This window comes from Rhinolophus ferrumequinum, chromosome 4, assembly GCF_004115265.2.
Source record: "Rhinolophus ferrumequinum isolate MPI-CBG mRhiFer1 chromosome 4, mRhiFer1_v1.p, whole genome shotgun sequence".
Taxonomy (NCBI): domain Eukaryota; kingdom Metazoa; phylum Chordata; class Mammalia; order Chiroptera; family Rhinolophidae; genus Rhinolophus; species Rhinolophus ferrumequinum.
In genome coordinates, this window is record NC_046287.1 from 26669992 (window position 1) to 26685443 (window position 15452).

The 15452-nt window shown below is 35.0% G+C and overlaps 1 protein-coding gene and 1 pseudogene across 7 annotated transcripts in view; one reads left to right on the forward strand and one right to left on the reverse strand.

Moving 5' to 3' along the window:
- The window catches only part of TBC1D4 (TBC1 domain family member 4), a 177212-nt gene that overhangs the window by 132985 nt on the left and 28775 nt on the right, over positions 1-15452 (reverse strand). The gene's annotated exons all lie outside the window — the stretch shown is intronic.
- LOC117021122 (guanine nucleotide-binding protein G(I)/G(S)/G(O) subunit gamma-5-like) lies at positions 8400-8605 on the forward strand (annotated as a pseudogene).

Genomic DNA, 15452 nt, shown 5'->3' on the forward strand with positions numbered 1-15452 from the left:
AACTTTCTCTTATGAAAAATGGAGTTTAGTTTAGCAATGCTTCAAAATTAAACAAACGGGAATTTGTGAATCTAAATTAAACAGGCCATTTTTCAAAACAGTCTGCACTGCTCCCTCACCCCACCCCAAGCACAAAATCTCTTTTCTTTCTTATAGTGTCTCCAGACATAACCACCCTACTTGACTTTAGAAAGCAGAATGCGAAACTGGCATAACTAGGAAAGAGGTCAGTACAAGGGCTTTTCTTGGTAATGTTTTTGCTTTATACCAGGCTAGTCCTCCAGATCATCAGCGCACAGATGGAGAAACCACAACTTACCAAATGTTTCTGATACGCGCAGATGGCTGTTTCTGTTTTGAATCTTCCATTCTTTTATTTCCCATTTGATCTGTGTGGATATGAACACTTGCTCCCCTAAGGGCTTCTTCCTGTGCCGACAAGGGCTCCTCAGGCATAGCACCCCACTGTCTGTCCCCCTACTCCTCCCTTCAATATGGCCAACGCGGCCAACACTTATTATTAATCTATAAGTACAAAATTCTTTTTAACTTTACACTATAGAAGCCTGGCAGACACCATCTTAACCAAGTGATAAAAGTAGCATCACCATATAATCCAGTATGTCAATTATATCTCAATTTAGAAAAACAAAAAAGTTAGTATCACCAGTAAAGGGACAAATCAATATCTTGTGTCTCCTGATATGATCCGCTGAGGACACATGTCTGTGGTATGTCTTCTAAAAAGCTGGACCCAAATTCAGAGACATCCTACAGAGTAACTGACCTCTTCAAAATGTCAAGGAAAGGGAAGAAAAGACTAAAGCACTATTTCAGATTGAAGGAGACTAGAGAGACAAACAAACAAGTGAATCAGTGATAGATCCTGGATCGATAAAAGGTATCATGGAGATCCCTGATAAAATTTGAATGGGGTCTGCAAATTGAATGGTAATAATAGATCAATGTTAATTTCCTGATGTTGGTGGTAGCCCTATGGTTATATAATAGTGTCTTTGTTTTTAGGAAAAACACACTTAAGTATTGAGGGGTAGTAGTACATCACATCTGCAACTTACTCTCAAATAGTTCAAAAAATTCACTAAAGATATGTAAAAAAATATGAAGAGAGAATTGTAAGCAAGTTTGGCAAAAAATATTAACAAATGGGAAATCTGAGCAAAGAGAATGTGAGAGTTCTGTTAAAGTTCTTCTGTGTTCCTATAAGTCTAAAATTATTTCAAAAGAGAAAAGGAGTTTTTTAAAATCTACGATCAGTTGCTATAGTATACACATTCCTTGAGTCCAGGAGGAAAATTACTCCCTTGAAGTAAATTCCTTTAAGTTATATTCTCATGATATGCAATAAAAATGTGGGTTATTTCTAGTTACTCCACAAAACACCAACATACAACTTTTCAGATTTGATACACTAAAAAGTGGCTGCTGTCTTAAAAAAAATTGGTAGTTCTCCAATGGAAAATAGTCTCTCAGAGAAGAACTAACTCACCAGTAGCAGCTAATTCCTCTATAAAATTCAGCAGGCTGTTAAGTGTCCTGACCTTCTCAGTGAGAAGTCACTGTTATTCCGCTGTGAACTATTTGAAGATGTCTTAACTCTTTCTGGTTGCTGGTAGAGGGCTGCCTAAACAGTAGAGATGTGCTTAAAATCATTAGTAGACCTGTTTTATTGAAATCTTTCTAAACAATTATGGAAAAAATATATCTGCAATTATTGCAATGTGGGGAAAGTGTTGTTAGCCTAGAGGATACTCAAAAAAGCTATGATATGGCAAAAAAAGAAAAAAAGAAAGAAAGAAACCCAGCAGACTCGCCCCATCACACCCCAATTTTTCAGCATCATAAACTTTTCATCATTCTGCTTTACCCAATAATTAAAATGACAGTGAATTGCTCTTTCAAAAGACAACTTCCACCCTTTGAATACCCATAGTCAAGCTTTCCTCTTAAAATTGTCCATATTCCATTAATGAGATTTTCCTAGGAACTTCTAGAAATGTATCATAAATAAAGAATAAAGCAAATAAGCACCTCTAGTAATCTGACCATGGCAGGAAAAAAAAATTCCAAGTAATTAATTTGAGCAATGCTTATGTTCAGTTTTCTCTAGAAACATTTCATTAACTATGTCTTTAAATATTACCTGCTCCTGAAATGCCCACCTTAACAAAAGCCTAGTCACTTGTAATGCGTGAAGATGGAAAAAAGAAAGCGTTCCATCCTAGATGGGCAGAAAGGGGCAAATCCACTCAATGTCCTCCAAACCACCTGTTGTTTTAGGAAGCACATCCAACAAACCTGTAGCTGAATTCTCTAATAATGGTAGATCTAAAAGGAAAAACACGCAAGGCCACATAGCACTGAAAATTCAAGTTACAAACAGTAAAACATGGAAAACTTTTGCAATGTTAATATTTTCATCCAAAAACATGGCATGGCTCTGCACTTGTTTTTTGTAGGAGTTCAGTGTCAACCTCATTCACTACAGATAAACAGTAGCTAATCCAATTCCCTTAGGCTCACATTTTAGAAAATACAGAAATCGTTTCCTATAGCTAGATGTAGAGGGAAAAAAAACGCGTCTGAGATTTAAAATATTTATGGTTTAAGGTAATTTAAGTGGAGAGCTACATTCTATTTTAGTACCAAATACTCTGTGTTATAGTGTTGTATGCACCACACATTTTAAGGGCAAAAAGCTCTTCTGCTGCAGCTGAAGATAAGCTCAAGCAATACAACTATTAATGCTTCTCTTTGAAAGTTCTATAAACATGCTTGCCATAAAGAAAATCTCCAGAAAAACTGCCTTATTCCTCATCCAAGAGGTAATTCCAGTTTCTTGATGGAAACTTGAAGTGAAATTTGCCACATCTAAATATCTCTATGCTATACTTTATGTGCAAAATTTAGTTCTTACAGTAAATATGTTTACTTTCATTCATTTAAGGCCAAGTACTGTGATAAAATTTCTAATTCTTACTTTTAACAGTTCATACTTAGTACTTTGCCGTTAGCCTGAATATGCTACTTACAACTCTGTAAGTCTAATATGTTTGATCTTTTAACCTTGTGTCCTTTCCCCAATGCAAATCATTCTACCCACTCAAGATATATTAGCTGTACAAAATAATAAAGTTGGTATGAAGAGTATTTAACAGAAATGACAAACGACTGACTACCTAAATCTTGGTATAAATAGATACATACTGGTTGCTTAGAACACATCCCTCAATCGATTCTTCTGTCAATTATTATTTTTTCTTTGCTCGCTGTTCCGAGAAACAAGTTTTTAAGAGAATTTAATCAGTATGGTAGGCAGAATAATGCCGCCTCTCAAAGACTCCATGTCCGCATCCCCATACTTTACATGGCAAAAGGGACTTTGCAGGTGTGATTAAATGAAGGCTCTTGACATGGGGAGATTATCCTGGATTATCCCAGTGGGACGGACCAGTGCAATCACAAGAGTTCTTACAAGATAGAGAGGCAAGGGTGTCAGAGAAGATACCCGGTGGAAACACACATCAGAGTAATGGAGTCACTACAAGGGAGCCACAAGCCAAGGAATGCATGGAAAGGCAAGGAACAGATTCTCTCCTAGAGCCCCAGAGCCTGCAGAAGGAAGGCAGCTCTGCCAACACTCGCTTTCCTCTCATAAGACCTATTTCAGACTTCTGACTTCCAGAACTGTAATAAATTTGTGTTGTTTTCAGCCTCTAAATTTGTGGTAATTTGTTAAGGCAGCAATAAGAAACTAATACAGTAATTTTTATTAACTATTAGTGCCAATATGAAATTGAGTCAGTATGAAAATAAAATGATGTATATACAACAGTCAAAATTCCTTGGAAAATAGTACACTAAATGTTAAAATTAATGTCTGACTTTGAACTGTATCTTTTACTAAAGGATTCTTACATACTTTATGAGCGGGATCAGGACAATCCACAATCCTTAGACAAGCATTTTTTAATCTAATTCCTATGAGTCTAAACTGGTATTTAAAAGATGAACAATATAAATATATCAAAGCAGAACTCCCCATCTTCAAGAAGTTCCAAAGAGTCGTATATGTCAATGAACATTTACAATAAAGTAAAAAGTGCCTTAATTGGGAATGAAGAGAAGGGTATTTCAACTGGAGGTGGAGGGTACACAAAAGAAATGGCTAAATCTTCAAGGGGAAATAGGTCCCTTGAGAAGTCTGAGGCGAAACTGAGCCAGGTCACATTATGAAGTGGGCAGTAGGCCATGCACAAAATTGGACTTCATCTTTCAAGTAATGAGAAAATAGCTGGGGGTTTTAACTAGTGAAGTGATTGACACAATTAAAGTTTAGAAGGAAAAAACACTGCCTGTGATGTGAAGAAATATGAAGGCTAGACTGAAGCAAGAAATATGAAGCAAGAAATACATATTGAAGACTAAATTTATGTTTATAGTATCTTCATATTTTAATATTAATTCACAAAAATTCAGTGGTTCTTTACCTTCTCTCAGACAGGTGCTTGCTAAATGCTAGATTTAAAAAGAGAATAAGACATGAGTAGAGCCTTTGAGATATAAAAACTATCACTTCGGATATACCACAATATGCAAAATGTATACAATGAAAGCAGCTATCTCTACTTTAGGGTACTCATCTAGAAGCCAAATTTTCAAAAGTAGACACCAGATTCAGACCATAAGGAACCACAAATTAACAAATTGGTTAGAGTGTAATCTGATCAATCTCAAAAATAAAAATTAAGGAAATTGCATTAATACGGAAATTATCAAATAGCTCCCCCTAATAGGTTCCTTAAAAGCATTATATTCTTAATATCTCTAAGAAGATAAAAAAAAATATAGCTTCTTAAATATAACCCAGGAAGGTCTCTGTACTCAATGCACAGATGGCATATGACACCTACTGTGTTGGAAATGTATACAATCATGACAATTTGAACTAATTTAAAATCGTAAACTATAACAGGATTAGTTACATCCAGAAATAGAATGACAACTCTATAGCCTTCCGCAGTCATGCCAGTAAAAATCAATCCTTGCATTCTCTCTGCTCCCACTGCAGTCCCCCACCCCGAATTACAGCAGCCATCACAATCTGATCTGTGTTACAGTTAAACGGTATATGTGTCTATTTCATCTGTAAAAAGACAGATTAGACTTTCTTTCCACATCTTTGTATCTAGTGAAATGGTGTAGCAATATCAATAGTTAAGCTCAGTGTGTTGAAGTAGAACTCAGCTGAATCTACATGTTAATAATAATTAGTCATAATTTCCATTTTAGGGCACTCAATGGTTTCAGTAAATACTTGTATCAGTTATAAACATCATTATATATATAATATAATATTATACATATATACATATATACATATACATACATGTGTGTGTGTGTGTGTGTGTGTGTGTATATATATATATGTATATATATATATATATACATATATAACTTCCTCAATTATATAATGAGAAATTCCACAACAAAAATATCAGATCTCAAATAGGAGGAAGTGGTATTTAGTTAGTTTTGGGCAGATGTTGTTTTACATTTAACCTATTTAAACCTCAGTTTCTTCTTCCATGCAACAGGGCTAACAATAAAACTGATCCACAGAATCATTTTAGAATTAAATAAAATAAAAGGTCCAGTAGAGAATCTGTCACATAACTGATCTTCACTAAGCGTTAGCCACTGTAGTCACTATAATTAATGCTATTATAAGGTCCTTATGATCAAAAGTAATAAAATCAGCAATGCTAGATATCCCCAAACAGAACACAGTGTAAAATCACTTACATTTGGTTCTGGAATATAATCTAAAACTAATATTTAAATTTGAGTGTTACTGATTTGGAGTAAAAATTGAAGAAAAGCCTGTGAAGAGTAACAGAGGAGGAAAAAAAAGAAAAGAAAAGAAACAGAAAACAGTGCGGGCTCTCCATCCCGCACTCAGGGCTGAGAGTTCTTCTCTGGGACCTGGTCTATGCTAAAAATAGCATCACCACTTAGCCTGATGACAAATGAGCACCATTACCAGACAAACTGCTACATGTGTCATTGCTTTATTTATTTTATGAAGTTTATCATAGCTCCTCTGGGCTTATGAAAGTAACTAGTTATTTCAGTTTAGAGGCCCCTCATTGAATGTGGACAGATGAAAAGTGAATGCAGTAGCCAGAATATGTCACTGACAAATAACTGGGTAACTGCTTTTTTTTCCCCTGTTGAGTTTAACCATGAAGAAATTAAAAGGCAAGATTTGTCAAAGAGTTTTTCTGAAGTGTACAAAAAAATATAAAAATTAGAAGTATAGGGGTGGCCGGTTAGGTCAGTTGGTTAGAGCGTGGTGCTGATAACACCAAGGTTGCCGGTTCGATCCCTGCATGGGCCACTGTGAGCTGCACCCTCCTTTAAAAAAAAAAAATTAGAATTGTAGACACAAAGGGAGGTGGATTTGCCAGATATCTAGCTTAACCAATGTTTGAGCTTCCTATATGAATTTATAAAGTGTTTCAGTATTTTGGTTATAACTAAAAGTGCTAAATATAGCATTACATAAAACAAAAATGTAATTATATGTAAATCAAAGCATACTGCCAAGCAAGGGCAAGATCAGGTACATTGTTGGAAACGTCCTTATCATGCATGTCCAGAATACAGGAAAACAACATCAGAGAACAGTACGCACCTATCAAACATTGCCTTCCAATCACCATTGCAAAGCTGAAATCACAGCTGAAACAGCAGTAAGAGGACCCCTACCGCCTCCCCTTTCTCTACATCAGTGGTTCTCAACGAATGTTCATCAGAATTGCCTGTCCCTCCACAGAACTACAGCCATCAGCAATCAGAAAGCAGGAAAAATGAGGCTGAAGATATGGCACGTCTTCACCTGCCTCGCCAAGCATGTCAGACCACCACCAACTCTGAAATCCAGGTAGTGGGAATTAGAAGAACATACAGACATGACAACGGCGTAACTTTCCTAGTTTGCTTAAAGCATTTTATAAGCATGTAAAATAGGGAAAAAAAACAACACCTGAAAACAAACAGTAGCTGTTTGAGTGATAGAGAACAAAAGGAAGGTAACCACTGATACTAGACACGTCCAAATGCTCAAGAAAATATATTTAATTGTTGGGGGAAAGGTGTTGCATAAATCAAGTGACATTCCTTAACAGAAAAAAAAAAAAATGTGTGCTCATCAATTTAGATAAAAGAATAATAAAGTACAAGAGAATAGAAAAAAGGGGCGGCCAGATGGCTCAGTTGGTTAGAGCACAAGCTCTGAACAGCGGGATTGCTGGTTCGATTCCCACATGGGATGGTGGGCTACAAATAAGATTGAAAACGGTGACTGGACTTGGAGCTGACCTGCACCCTCCACAACTAGATTGAAGGACGACTTGGAGCTGATGAGCCCTGGAGAAACACACTGTTCCCCAATTAAAAAAAAAAAAAAAAGAAAAAAAAAACTTAAGAAAAAGAGAACAGAAAAAAGAAGTACATCAAAAGATTAATAATTTCACATTGCAAATAAGAAATCAATTTTCTTCATATTTCATTTCTTTCTTTTATTGAGCACCTTGATGAAACATTGGGTTTAAAACACCTATGGTGCATTCCCCAGCTTTTCCATAAACCACCTAAAGACTTAGAAAACAACTCAAGAGAGAAAGAATAAAATGCCTTTGACTCTAGGATTATCATTTATCCCTGTAGTCTGCATGCTTATTTATAAACTTAATTTCAAGCTTTGTGTTAGTGTTGTGCTAATACATTAAGTTATAATGTGACTGAATTCTGACTTAAGGGTTTTCACTTTTCCAATTTATATTTCAATATTGGAAGAAAATGATATTCATTACTACCATTTATTGATTGCTTAATATGGGCCAGGCAATTTTTTAGGCCCTTTACGTGCAAGCTGTCATTTAACCCCCACAAAAAAATGTGTAAATAGATACAATCCAAACAACACTATTTTCCAAACAACACTCAAAAAGAAGTCACTGGCCCAAGGTCACAGACACTTAACCAATGGAAGAGCTAAGTATTTGCACCACGACTATGTGAATCCAAAAGTCCGTGCTTTTTCATCATACTATATTGAAACTAGTATTTTCTAGTATTATACAGTTATCAAAGAACACAACCACAGAGTTAATTACCATTTCTCAGTTTTACATCTTCACAGAATTTGAAAGAATCTACAGGTATATATTATACGTCTCTATATCCCACACAGCAGACAGTACAATGCACAACACTGTTCTTGAAAATACTCAAGCTAGCCCCTTACCGCACTCACCCACTGTCTGGCGCCCCAGACCCACAACCAAGGAACCTGCCAGGCTCTCGCATGCACCATGTCTGGTTCCTCCAGCGACACCGCTATGAAAACAATGGTTCGACGTTTCCAACCGGAAACCAGGTTCAACGCCGTGAAAGTTTCCTCAGACAGCTGCAGATGTGAAACAATTCTGTCTGCAGTGCTCACGATGACCCCCTGCTGACTGGAGTATCTTCAAGTACAAATCACTTCAGACCCCAGAAAGTCTGTTTCTTTTTGTAGTGAAACTCTTTGGAGGTTTTCTAAACCACTTTTCATGAACCAGTGAACATTGAAAGGAGAGCTATATCTGAAGCCTGAACACAAAGCTCATCCATATCACACATGCCTGTACTATATACAAACTGCTGCTTTTGTCAGTCCTTAAACATCTGTCTCTCTGAATTTTCATGAATTTCTATTTCACAAGGGAAATTATTTTATATATACAGCATACAATAAAATACTTAATATAAAAAAGGAAAATGCTCAAGCTGTTATTGAGTAAATATCTTCAAATGTGTAGAACAGAACATTTTCTTGTTACATGACCCACTGGACTTCTTACGGAGATTTGAATGTAAACTAGCCATGGACCTTGAACATGGTATTTCCTCATTTGTACCAAAAGACATAATGATATCTGTTGTCATATGTTCCTCAGAAACCATTGTAAAGATCCAATGAGATAATATATGATATGTAAAATGCTTTCTAAACTGTAAAATCCTCTGTAAACATAGATACTAAAATCAGCAGTCTCACAATAGTCACTCACCCAGAGTAACATTTAGTAGTGATGACATTTCATCTAATTTGTGATGGGTACAAAAGTAAAGAAAAAATTGTGGATTGGTAAACTTACAATTTACCAACATGCAACAATCAAGGGTATGCTGATTGATGATACAAAATTTTTCAAGCCTAAATGGAATTTACCACCATTTTCCAAAAGTGTGAACAGATAAAAAGTTGTGAAATATTGCTGCCATTTTACTGTCATATTCATAATCTACTTCAATGACTGCTATTCAATAGGCCTGAGTCAAAGCTTAGAAACTTTTCTTTTTAAACAGTTATTTCAGGTAGTTCTAAGTCACAGTTGCTTTGAGAACCACTTCAGTAGCCTCTCTGTCATATAATTATTTTCTTTAATCAAATCTAAGCTGCCATAGATTGTAAGACACATCCAGACTGCAGAGATATTAAAAACAGGGGAGAGGGTAGCTGGTTAGCTCAGTTGGTAGCAACCCCAAAGTTGCAGGTTCATCCCCGAATGGGCCACTGTGAGTTGCACCTTCCTTAAAAAAAAATTTTTTTAAATAAAAACAGAGGAGAAAATATATATCTTAGAATTAATGAAACATATAGTAATTAAATTAAAGGCCCACGTCTTCACTTTAGGGTAACCCAGAACACTAGAGGGTGCAAAATTTAATAGCACTGTGGGCATACTTGTACAATCTATACATGTCTGAACAGTCCATGGTTCAAAAAGAAACATCTTGTTTTGTTCGCATTTTTATAATCAGAGTAGGTTACTGCCACTATTCTGCAGAAACATACTACTATACATTGATTACATTCGTATTAATTGTTGTCAAAGAAACTATCCTTTATACTATCAAGACTAGTCTGGTCTGGTTTTGAAAGATTTTTCTATGCTAAACTTGTCCTCAGCCCAGGCGTCTGTTATATAAACTTTTGAAAACCATCACACTTCGGTGATTGCTGTTTCATCTGTGAAGTGAAGGAATTGGGGTAGATTATTTCTAAAATTCTTTCCAGATTTAAAATTCTCTAAGTCATTCTTCTTAAATTGTTTCTGACATGCAATCTTTTCACCTCCAGACAATCAATGCCTTGAGGACAGAGACCTTAAATAACTTTCTCTATAGTGTACACACACACACACACACACATACAGAAGTACCTGACATAATCCTAGGTTGGCTCCCTGCCTAGCCAACACTGACCTTTTCTTTACCTGGGATCCTCTCTTCTTGGGACATGGAAGTGCATGCCCCTTCCCACCCAAGATTTTCCAGAACTTTTGATCACAGCTTGAGTAGTGAGAAAATGCAATCACCTAGTGCCAGCCCCTGATTTCTACTCTTCTAGCTCTTTTGACAATTTTGTGATTTATTGTAGTAACTCTCTTCTTCATTTATTATTCTAATGAAAACAACTAGAGTGGTAACTGTTCCCTGTGCTGACACATAAATAATGTACTATTCAATTTATACTGTTTACATATTAAAAAAACAGCAATGCAAAATGTATCAGAATTTGTTTACTTGGAATCATCACAATGCCAGGACTATATCACTGGCCATTTAGTCTTAAAGGACTATGTAATGTTAAAACCAAAAATTATGTAAGATATAAACACATATGTTAATATTATATGTGTTACTGCTATCAATGGAATGGGCATATAATTACAATCAGAGGTCTGACAATTAAGTTCAAAAACTCATCTTAGAAAAAGTGCTATATATCTCATTGCTGAATACCATTATGGTCACCTTCGAAGTACTCCGCTTGGGAAGCTACGCACCAATGCAAGTTCCTAGTCCACCCTTCAAAACAATTTTGGAACTCTATGGAATGGCCATCAGAGCTGTCATTGTATTACCCTTGATGCCCTGAAGGTCATCAAAATGTCTTCCTTTCAATATTTCCTTTATCTTTGGATAAAGAAAGAAATAATTGGGGGTCAGATCAGGTGAGTAGTGAGGGTGTTTACTGGATAAAAACTCCCTCACCAACAGTGCTGGTGCATTATTGTGATGTAAGAGCCATGAATTGTTGGCGACAAGTTCAGGTCGTCTAACTTTTTCATGCAGCCTTTTCAGCCCTTCCAAATAGTAAACTTGGTTAACTGTTTGTCCAGTTTGCACAAATTCATAATGAATAACCACTCTGATATTAAAAAAGTTAGCAACATTGTTGCAACAAGTTCACAAACTTAATTGTCACACCTTCGTACATAACTTTATTATATCAGTGTTAAATACTTGGCTGTCATAATGACAGGGGGCTGTGGGGTAAATGAAAATGCTCTATTTTTTAAAGATGCATGCTGAAATATCATGTCTATAAATTACTTTCAAGCACTTCAGCATTTAATAAAGGAGATAATAATACAAATGTCATAAAATGTTAACAGTTGGTGAATCTACATGAAGGGAATAGAATATCCACAGTACTATTTTTTCCACCTTTTATAGATTTGAAATTTTCTGAAATAAAAATTAGAGTAAAAAATATATAGACTATGCCCATTAGCTTACAGTCTGATGTCACTAACTCAGTAATCATGGCCTTCAGCTTCCTCTTTTATAAAAATAAAGTAACAACAAGAATTTCCTTGTGTATTATGTTAGAAAAAAGTGTTAATGATTATGTCCAGTGCTTACAAATCTGCAATGAAACTGGAACTCTCTTAAACTGCTACTTGCACTGTAAATTAAAGAAAGGTTTAGGAAAAACAACTTGAAAGCAGGTATATAGAACCAATAAATCTACTTTAATTCTTCTATACTTCCACTGCTGGTAATAAATTTGCCAAATCTAAATAAGGAAAATTTTGCCTATAAATATCCCCAATTATTTCTAGGTTTGCCACACGCCAAGTCCATTGACTAAAACAAGTAACTTCTGTAACCATGTGCAATCGTTATGTATCTTTGTACGCAATGAGGTTTATTATTCTCTAACCCTCACTACATAAGCATATAAAAAAGACTTCAGCCCTCAAACTATAATATTTCACTGTTAACTGCAAAACATATCACTGGCCCAACCAGGCTTCCATCCCTTCGGGACCTGCTGACAGAGGTCTCTTAAGGACTTCCTGCCAATGACACATTCTGCCCCTTTCTAGTAAAAAACAAAACAAAACAAAACAAAACAAAACAAAACAAAACAAAACAAAAAAAAACAACCTGGATTAATTTGAAATCAAGGAAGGAAAAGTCAAATATTAGTGATTCTGTTATATCTAAAATTCCCATCATCACATCACAGAATAATAGTGTGCCCTTAGCCTTTTTTGAAGGTTATTCCAGAAAGAGCCATATTAAAACTCCACTGTAAAACTGTAGTCATTCAATGTTATGTCAATTCCCAAAGGAGAAATGTCATTTAGAACTGAGTGTTAGGAAAACCGGTTTCCTCTGAGGAGCTGGTATTCTTCTCTGCTGCTAGATTACTTATCAGATTATCTTAAAGCTCTGCTGCTGAGAAGCCTAAAAGTCAACTCTGAAAAAATTTACATTATGAATAAAAATTACATTAACATTTGTAGATTACATATTCGTTCCCTTCTCCTTTCCTTGGTCCTGATCTCCATTTCTATTTTGTCAATAGTCTTTATTAAATGCCACTGCCAAGTTCTTTTTAGAAAGAAGTCCAGTATAAATAAAATTAGTAAATAAAATGTGTAAGTACGACATAGCGATGAAAATGTTTTGGAATTAGACAGAGGTGATGGTTACACGACTTTATGAATATACTAAATGCAACTCAATTACTCATTTTATTTAAAATAGTTAATTTTATGTTCTATAAATCTTACCTCAGTTAAAAAAAAAAAAGCACAACATTACACCAACAAGTACCATATGGTTAGCAGCCAAACAGTTATATCACATTCTTCCCATTTTCACTGTGGTGTGTGGGAGAGAAAACTAATCTATCCTCCTCCAGCTGCATTGCTACTCTCTTCTATATCCTTATGCGCTAGTGTAATTTTCAACTGCTCCAATTATGTTAAAAATCCTTAAACATTCTCTTAGGCCAGGGGTTTCTAAAACCAGCCTTGTTTTGGACTCAGGAGAATTATTTTTTTCAAAGGACATCTTTCATGGAACCCCAGTATACAAATCAAATCAAACCATCTGCTCTGGATGAAGATGTTGGTGAGACGTGCAAGCCCTCCGGACACTATTGCCCAGGTTAGTTAGGACACTAACTCCTCCCCAGGTTTCCCTAGCTCAGCAACAGGCCATACAGAAAGCTGCAAACGGATACTTCATGAAAAGAAACAAGACTTTCATATGATATTTCTAGATAACCACAGCTAAAACGTTATCTTATGTCCTGTTGTCCAGATAATTATTTCACTCCTCCACTCACATATGAGGAATTGAAATGTTTTAAAAGATAATATAACCTCTACGAGTTTCTCTGGTGAAAATTACTTGTGCCAGTTTGTAACAGCTTTTAGGGAATAGCTATGCAATGGAATGGGGGTTAATATTTAATAAAAATTAATTGACGGGTTCTTAGAAAACTATGAAATAAAAATGATTTTTCTATAAACCACTTGCTCATTTTTATTGCTTTTATTACTACAGTTAATGAATATTTTAAATTACGTTTCCCCATTTTTTAATTCAGCTTTGTCAGCCAGTGTGACACGTGTTACAAAAATCTACTCATAGCTCTATAAAGATACACTCATATCACATGTTCATAGTTTCTGAACAGATGAAGCTATCATATATTAATTAGGGTATGTTTTGTTATAAACTCCAATACAGTATATTTATCTTTTATGGAGGAGATACAAAAGTTAATCTGATTTCTAACTTTTTAGACAGACAACAGCATACACTGAGCAATCTCAGATGTTATAAACTGATTATAAAACATGTCTACATCTGTAATAAATAGTGAGTTTACCGAGTAGAAAGGATAAACACAAACAGGTGCATAACAAATGTAAGCAACTGAAAAATAAAAACACAGTCAAATCTCAAGTGATTGGTATGATAAAAGCAGTCAACAGGAAAGCATCACAAAACTAGTCAAAATATGGTACGAAAGAGATTTACTTATTTAAAATTACATCTTGTATTGAAGAATTTACGATGTTGTCCAAAAATATATAATCAATTCAAATAGAATAGTTTAAAATATCGATCATTAATTGGTTTGTGTGACAAGAAGTGGCCAAATGTCAGACAGCTGTATTATCAGTTTCTAGGTTAAATGCTTTCTATATACACATTAAATATATTACATTCCTATATAATCGATATTCATATTTACTAAAATATATTTGTTTATATATTTTCTATATTATAATATAAACATGTTATAAGTAATATATATTTAGTATTAATATCTTTATATATTCAATTAATATAAATATATAATAATATATACGTAACATATATGTTACAAAAAAAGTCAAGTTGGACAAAAACAGTCCTAACTGTATGCTTATGAGTAGCAGGAAAAAAATTATCTACTGTTTCTTAAATATAGCACTTAATTACAGGGCAAATGTGTACCTCAGAATAATGGTTATTATTTTATAGAGCACCTTTTATGTGCAAACACTCTGTAAGGCACTTTATTTTTTCTCTAATAAGTAGGCTTATTAGCTCCATTATACAGACAAGAAAACTAAGGCTCAAACAAGTTAAGTGATTTACCTAAGGCCACATAACAAGTGGCAAAGTTCTGACTTAAGAGCTCTTGATGCTCGCTGCAATTCAAATATGTTAAAGAAATGATGCTTATGCATTGTTCAACTGTGCAGGCAATAAATAGCAGGCACCAAATAAAATAAAACATTCTATGCTTTTGGTGGGGAATAGAAAGGTCTATAATAAGAATCGGGCTGTCTTCTAAACCCTTAAAATTCCCAAATGACAAGTATCTTGGTTATTGTACAGTGGGTCTCTGAGACCACATTTCACATATGATAGTTTTTCCTAACGAGGTAACTCATGCCCCATAGATAGTGTATGCTATAAGAAGACTTACCGGAAAGACCAACCATGCAATTAGACTGTGGCCTTTGTGATGTCACGTGTCCAATGATTCAACCAATCTTGTCTGTGTAATGAAGCCTCAGTTAAAAACTCTAGACATGAGGTTGGGGTGAGCTTCTGTGGTTGGCAATATTCTGTGTGTCTTATCATATGTTGATGTTCCAGGAGGTTAATAAAAGTACTGAACACTTATAAGAAGAGAGTCAAGTTACCAATTTCATTTTTTCTTGTTGTAATTTCCTGGGGAAAAAACCTTGTAACTTGTGCGTCTGTCAAAAATTAAATGAAAGTCAAGGATG